Source organism: Rhinichthys klamathensis, unplaced genomic scaffold (assembly GCF_029890125.1).
Source record: "Rhinichthys klamathensis goyatoka isolate OS25496 unplaced genomic scaffold, OSU_Roscu_1.1 h1tg000461l_1, whole genome shotgun sequence".
In the NCBI taxonomy this organism is placed as follows: Eukaryota; Metazoa; Chordata; class Actinopteri; order Cypriniformes; family Leuciscidae; genus Rhinichthys; species Rhinichthys klamathensis.
In genome coordinates, this window is record NW_026606950.1 from 182539 (window position 1) to 188538 (window position 6000).

The window sequence follows — 6000 nt, forward strand, 5'->3', positions numbered from 1 at the left end:
TTTAAGTGACAAACAGATGCATCAACATAGAATATGTAGGCCAATGCTTCACGATAGATTGTGGCTGGAAGTAGATTTTTTGGAGCTTTTTATGACTATGGCTAGAAAAGTAACAAACTAGATTAAAAAGTTTGTTGAGACAAACTTTAAGTTGGCTTGAGAAAGCGGGACCAGATAGTTTGAAGAAGTTTTAAGAAGTTTTAAAAGCTTTAAGTTTAAAGTAGTTTAAAGTTTGAAGATTAAAGTAATAGATAGATAGATAGATAGATATAGACAGACAGACTTCACCTACAGAACAACATCAGTAAGTTGGCTTTTTCAAGCCAACTTAATTAATCAAAAACGTTAAACAAATTGGAAACAATCCACTTACATTCACATGCAGGCGATCTCTCAATAGCAGATGGTGCTTGTGCTTGTGCTTCTCCGCATCAAATATTGGGGTTGACGGGGAAAAAACTTTGCCAACTCAATTTGAGCAATCTGGCATTAACATTAGCAAGCAGCATCATCCAACCAAGTCTGCAATTGCCTTTGTTCGAGCAGGAGAGAAGCCTCAGCCCCCTAGAAAGACCCAAGGGGGCGTCCTCGCAACAGCAAGAGACTGGCACCTCCTGGTGGACCTGGGGACCCAATTGAGGTTCCCAGACACCATTGCAGTTACATCACTACGACCGGACATGGTCTTGATGTCCGCAGCAAGTAAGCAGGTGGTGTTACTGGAACTAACGGTCCCCTGGGAAGATAGAATGGAGGAAGCCCAGGAAAGAAAGAGGGCCAAGTACGCTGATCTGGTAGCGGAGTGTCGGAGGAATGGGTGGAAGGCCCGCTGTGAGCCTGTTGAAGTGGGCTGTAGGGGCTTCGCAGGCCAGTCTCTACACCGGGTCCTGGGACTCTTAGGGATTTGCGGACTGCACAGGCAAAGAGCCATCAAGAACATCCTGGAAGCCGCTGAGAGGGCAGCACGGTGGCTCTGGTTAAGGAGGGGGGACGCGTGGCGTAGAGCGCTACCTGGACACAAGTCGGGGCTTGATCACCCCCGGCTGGGTCGCCCGGGTGAGGGTGTCTGATGTAAGACCCGAAACACCCTATGACCCCGGGAGTATCACTGACGATGTGTCCAGGTTGCACCACAAGGTGTATTCAAGTACCGAGCAAACCAGGTAAAGAGGTGGAAAAACGCCTATTTCAGTTTGAAGACGCCCAAAAATCGGGGAAACACCCTTTTTTGTTCCACAGAGACCTCAAACAGAGACCTCAAACTCCCGAGAGCAGTCAGAGAGGGATATCCAGCGCCACCACCAGGCATTGCGGAGGAGTTCGCCAGCTGAGGAGTGCCATTTTACTCCTGGTTCTTGGTTTCCACTGGTTCCTCTTTCTTTATAACCTTTGGAGGCCGGCTGCGTGGCATCAGCTTTTTTCCGATCTGCAATAGAGATGTGATTTTTAAGTCAGCATCACACTATTGATCCATATTAAAATATTTAATGAGCAAGACAAAAGTACGGGGGAAGTAGTGCTGGTTCCGTGTGCCACTTACTATTTTCACAGGAGGAGAAAGAGCTCTCTCCAGTCTTTTCTGCCTCCGTTCCTCTCGCAGTGCTTCCGCCTCAGCTTGTTTCTGTAGCCTGTCACTGTGAAAGAGAGAAAGCAAGAGTGAGATTATCAAGAGGTCACTCAAACCATAAAATTATGATCATCACAGTAGCTTTATCGCTTTGTGTCATAAACACAAGTATTTTTATATCTTACCACATAGCATAGTCTTTCAAAATCTGCTTCAGTAGTTTGCGGATTTTCTGAGGTCGCGTGTTTTCCAACAAGTCTAAACTCCAGTCATTAAGGTCTGACAGAATTTCAAGTGGAAAATCAGGGCTGCAGAAACGGTCAAAGATCTCCAAGTAAACGTCCGCCATCTTCTCACAGCACTCTCTGTCCTGGTGAGACAAAAGCAGAATTATGAGATCACATGTGACAGATCAGCCGTAGTCTTTTATTACATCTGGATGTGTGTGATGCTGTGAAGGCTTTAGATGGGACACGCTGTGCACTTACGTTCGTTTTTCTAGAGATGGTGTCCGACTTGGCGCTTCTTCTCATTAGGTTGTTTAGTTTTTTTAGTTCCTCTTGCTTTCGTTCAATGATGAGAGCCATGTTCTGCACCTCCTCTTTACTGGGGGCGGCCTTCTCTTGCCTGCACAAAAACACACAGAGCAAAAACAGGGTCAACACACTGTCGTCAGTTCCCACAGATCAGAAAGTGTGAAGGAATGAACCCATGATTGTGCACAAGAAACTTACATCTTTTTCTTTTTAGATTTTTCACACTTAATGAGCTTTTTCTCTTCATGCATTTCATCCACAAAGTTAATATTTTCCCACACAATAGATGATGAAAGGTCCGTCAGCAGACGGTACATCTCCTCTTCATCTTCCTCTTCCTCTTCAGGTTCTGTCAAAACCATCCCTTCCATTTTATTTTCACTGACTTTTCTGAAAGAGATTACAGTAACAGAGATGGATATGAATAATGTTATCAAAAGCAGTATCTTCAGTATCTGGGATCTGCAAAAATAGCATATTGCACATTGGCATGTCAGTACTATTGTGCTGACCTCTCAAGAGCTTCAAGATTTCTTTCCGTTTTTATCCGTGTCCTGTTCGCATCCTGAGCCCTGAAACATGACGAAATGAAAATCAGTGTCTGGCAAACAGAGCTATATAAAATGAAACTGGATTATTTTTTACAAACCAACTTTTAACAATGATTGAAAAGTAATTACGCTTGTTTGGCCTCTGGTGCATACTGGACTTCAAGACAGGGTTTAATAATGGACAAATCATTTCCCGCCTTCAGCTCTTTTTTAGATATGGCACTTTCCTTCTGAGATATACATTGGCCCCGAATACAAAGGTTTTCTTTTCTTTCCTGTCTATAAGAACACTGAGAAAGAAATAGAGAGAAAGGTTTGAAGACTACAGATGATACACACAAATGAAAAACCTAATCCACACAATTTACAAGCAGTAGATATTTCATATTTCAAAATATCATCTTCATTTGAACTGGAACAAACCAGAATATACAAAATTCACTTACTTTATAAATATTTTGTCGTGAAAACTCAGCCTTGCGTTGCACAGCCCTGATGCCGTATTCAACTAAAGTCGTCGTCTTCCTCTGAGCTGGTGGGTGTGGACACAGTCCTGTATAAAACATCACATTTATTTCATGTTAATTGTCATAAAGAAACGTATGTTTACTTCATACTCAAGTCAGAGCCATAGAGAGAAAGAGTTGCGACACTCCCATAGACCTCCGTTGTAAAAAATGGCGGCGCTTTTAACCGCCTACTTCCGGGATATGGAGCTCGGATTAGTTCCAAACACTGGCATTTGGCTGTTGGACCCCATTCACTTACATTGCTGCGCGTCGAGTTGTTCCAGAGATAAGTTGCTGAAATATTGACCTCTTTTGAATTGTCAACTGTCTATATTGTATCAGAGGCTCTTTGCGATGCTTATACTGGTCTTCATTTGTATATGCACAGCGTAATTATTTATATTTTATCTTGGTTGTTTCAACCAATTTTCAAGCACTGCCTGCTAGCTTAACGTTAGTTAGCTAGCGCGCCTCCGTCAGGCTGTGACAGTTCGGTAATGAATCGCTACCACCTTTATAATATTCATATTTTCAGGCTCCCTCTCCTAAAGTTAAATAGGCCTAATGTTACTTTTAATAATTTGAAACCCCATGTTTGCATCTGCCTTCCCAGCAAGCAATAGCCCTCATTTCACCGTCTAGGTTAAATATAGACCCGATATAGTCCGGCTATGTGTAACCCACTTCTAGCCAAAATAACACGAATCTGGTTACATGTATTTTTTTCCAAAATAACTTGCAAAATCTATGATATTCCATCATGTAAGGAAAGTCAACTGTGATTACAAGGTGTTTGGTTTGTTTCATTTCTGTGACGCTTTCTATGTGTAGGCTGTGCGTAGCCACGATCTAGCTCGTGATCAGCCCGGCTTTTTATAGCCCACTTATAGTCGAAACATGATTAATTGTAGTTTTAATTAATTGTTGGGCAGGCAACGCATGAGATGGTTGATATCCCATCATGTTCGCATCTACAAGGTGCCAGTGTCATTTCATGACATGGTCGATCTGTAGTCACGATTTAGATTTAAATAAAACCTTTATATTTAATTTGTTTGGATGGATTGTCATTTATGAGAACCTGTTATATTTGAGTGAAAAGAATCCTTTAGCCATCATTTTGTTGTCTATTACATGTATATGTGTAGTCGTTTAATAGCCGTCTAATTGATGACTAGTCTATTCTTGGGCTACGGTTCGACGTCTATTAGATTTTCACTGACAGCCCAAATTCAGCCTTGTTTTAGCCTAGACCCATATGCACTGTCTATTAGACGTATATATGTAGTCGTTCAAAAGCCGTCTAATTGATGACTATTCTTGGGCTATGGTTAGACGTCTATTCTTGGGCTATGGTTAGACGTCTATTCTTGGGCTATGGTTAGACGTCTATTAGATTTTCACTGACAGCCCAAATTTAGCCTTGATTTAGCCTAGACGTCTGGGCTGTGTTTTGACGACTATTAGACGTCTTTTAGACGCAAAATTGCTTGCTGGGTTCAGCCCTGGTTTTTGTTTTTCTTGTTCATACACACTCACACAAGCACACATTTTGTTGTCATTGTCATTGTTTAATAAAAAATATTTTATTTGAAAACCTTCATTTGTATCAGTCTGTACACTAACCCAGAGCCATAGAGAAAAATCTTCACTCTGCACTTACCTACCCAAACATAAAAGCGTAAATTCGTTTTTAATCTGTTATAGTTTGATAATATGTGTATGGCTTAATCTTAAAATTATATTCTTAGTCTTAACATGATCATGTTTCACGCTGACACTTTCATCAGAAGAAGTGAGCTAGCTTCTAAGCGAATTCTGAACGGACCGCCACTGCAGACCTCTTTGCGTGATCACGAAGGTAAGCTAATGGCTGAATCGGAATTTATAAGCAAAATCACAGGAATCAATAGCCTAATACAGCCCAGTTGTGCTAAAATAAATATCACGAGACGTACATTAACAGATGAATGATATGGAAAAGTTAAGTTAGAGCCGCTAAAGCCAGTGCTACCCCCCAATGCGAACATGAACACTAGCTTTTCCCTCCAGAAATATAGCCTAAAACTTATATTTCGTTGTCACCCTGCCTCTCTAAATGCAAAACTGACATTAACAAAATGCAATAACAGCTGAAAAAGTACTTGGGTGTGTGTTTATTTTACATTTACCGTTCAATAATGCAATCGCTGCTGTCTGTCCCTTAAAAGAACATGACAGCCAGCGTATGTTTTGGAACTATTGGGGCTTACATGAACCACGTGACAGCCATCGCGGCGACATCAAAGAGTGTCGCAACTCTTTCTCTCTATGGCTCTGACTCAAGTGAGATGTTTTGAATACAAATGTAGCAAACCAGTTTCAGATTGCTGGACTAGCTCACCTCTGGCATGGGAAGGGCCAAAGACAGGAGGAAGCTTGACAGACTGCGGTCGACTGGAGATCGTGGACTTTTCCCTCATAATAATTCTGTTCTGGCGAGCGAACTCCTGTTGATGATAAATCAGAAGAAGAAAACACCTTAATACTATGCCCAACATATGAATGCAGCCTTAATATTAATAGTAACCGATGATGGATGAAAAAACACATTCAATACCGTGATAGCCTTCTCAATGCCTTCTGGGTGTCTTTGAGGCGGTGGTCGTGGTGTCAGTCTAGGCCTGACTGAAGCACACACAGGTTGTGCAGTCTGAGCAGGACTGACGCATGTCAGGGGCCTGAGCTTGCGAAATGTATTGCCATACATTCTCTGATCTAAAATAGTATGCTGATCCAAAATCCTACAATCAAATAAAATTTGATGATCTGAAAGCATATACAGATCAGACCGCTGT

The 6000-nt window shown here is 41.8% G+C and overlaps 1 long non-coding RNA gene across 1 annotated transcript; it reads right to left on the reverse strand.

Annotated features, from left to right (window-relative positions):
- Nucleotides 1-4208: 4208 nt before the first annotated feature.
- On the reverse strand, nt 4209-4604 carry LOC130071786 (uncharacterized). The gene is made up of 2 exons (XR_008804043.1): nt 4526-4604; nt 4209-4482 (listed from the first exon to the last, which is right to left on the reverse strand). It is a non-coding gene; the product is annotated as an uncharacterized LOC130071786 (long non-coding RNA).
- Nucleotides 4605-6000: the final 1396 nt, after the last annotated feature.